This window comes from Dromiciops gliroides, chromosome 3, assembly GCF_019393635.1.
Source record: "Dromiciops gliroides isolate mDroGli1 chromosome 3, mDroGli1.pri, whole genome shotgun sequence".
Lineage (NCBI taxonomy): Eukaryota > Metazoa > Chordata > Mammalia > Microbiotheria > Microbiotheriidae > Dromiciops > Dromiciops gliroides.
In genome coordinates this window covers 65,444,649-65,446,389 of record NC_057863.1, presented here as the reverse complement: position 1 = coordinate 65,446,389, position 1,741 = coordinate 65,444,649, and the positions used below count along the sequence as shown (strand labels likewise).

The 1,741-nt window shown below is 36.8% G+C and overlaps 1 pseudogene; it reads left to right on the top strand.

The window, feature by feature from the left end:
* Positions 1-1,430: 1,430 nt before the first annotated feature.
* Positions 1,431-1,533, top strand: LOC122752432 (annotated as a pseudogene).
* Positions 1,534-1,741: the final 208 nt, after the last annotated feature.

Genomic DNA, 1,741 nt, shown 5'->3' with positions numbered 1-1,741 from the left:
AGGTTGGATTCTCTTGGTTTAATATTTTATTCTCTTTTTCCCCCACAATATTGTACAGATGGCTGGAAGTATTCATCCCACCCATCTCACTTCTACACCTGGCTTCTATGCTCCCTCCTATATGCCTGATGCCATGGACATCTCAATCCCATGCATCTGATTAAGTCTGACTCAGTTTCTTCCAATATGTTCGGTGGCATGGACATATATTCCATCCACCTATTTTAAGCCTGGCATACTGTATGGGCAGTACATATTGCTCAAGTGTGGGAATGCTCATATCCCATCATTTCTCTGTTCTTTTATGGTAACCCCCATAATTATCTCAGGTGTCATGATAAATAACAGTGTTGAATTTGGCCTTGACATCTGTTACTAATTATATTAGATTTTAAAATTTCTCATAATGGCATGAGGATAATTAGGCAGATGATGCAAAAAGTGATGAAACAGATAAAAATTATTTTTAATAATTAATATTGCAGCAATTGTCTTCTCAATTACCCTCCATAAGGGGGGGGACTATAGTAATATTATAATTTTAAAGAATGTTTCAATTTTTGTTTTATTATATGTTTCATGTGTAACAACTAAGATTCTGTATTCCCTTAGACATGTTTTTGAGAACTTTCATTGTTTGATTTTATTATTGACAAAGCTATTTTAAAGTTGTGTTAAGCTCAATTTTGTAGGAAATTTCCTGGCTGATTACCAGCATCCACACATCAACCCCTGAAAAGACTTCCATTCCACGACTACACCTAGAGGACATCTGAGAAAAGACTTTCAGAGACTTTAAATGAACAGTTTTGATTTGTTCTTTTTGTTGGTTTTTTTCTCTTTCTGTTATAATATGCACCATCTGTAACATGTATTCTCTGCAGAGGCCCTCCCTTTGCAAGACTAATGTCAAAGCGTCGGTTCATGAGGACAAAAAAAATCGCCCCTCTGGACAAAACTTTCCTCTCTTCCTTTTCTATATTGTTGTTCACATATTATTAGTTAGCAATAGTTATCATATTGTTTTTACTGTTCCATCAAGGAAACATTTTGTTTCTTGAGGAACAACAGGGGGGACTGTAACGATTGGAATAACGCCACCTGCTGGATACTTACTGTAGAGGAGTTCTGCCCATGAAGGGAACGTCTTTGAGGGCAAGACCAGGAGTCAGGAAGTGACGCGGACTAGGGGGAGGAGGAAGGAAGAGACTGGCGCTCAGTCTCGCTCTCTTTCCTCTGGACTCTGGCGGAGAAGGGAGCTAGAAATGTGCTCTCCCTTTAATAGATAGGAATCTAGGCCTTTCTCTCTCTCTTTACCAAATTCTTATTCTCCTTAATAAATGCTTAAAAGTCTAACTCTTGCTAAAGCTTGTAATTGATTGGCGACCACTCATTGGATATTTTAGACAGTTTAGCTAGAATTTTAGCCCTTAACACTCCCCTTGATAAGGATGGAAGAGGTCCTAGTGGCCTTTACAACACATATACGGTTAAGGCATTGCCAACTACTCTGTGGCATCTAACCATGTTTAAAAAAAAAAGAATTATGTTTTAATGTAAAATCTGATGACGTTTATACATCTAAAGGGTTAATTTTTTGCAAAAGATAGCATTTAGAAATACTTAGATCTTTGCCTCTTAGGGATATGATATGCATAAACAATTGCTTTTCTTCAACTACAGTCACAGCTCCATTTGAGAAAGAAAAAGTATATTTTAAAGTAATTTTCTATCTTTTTCT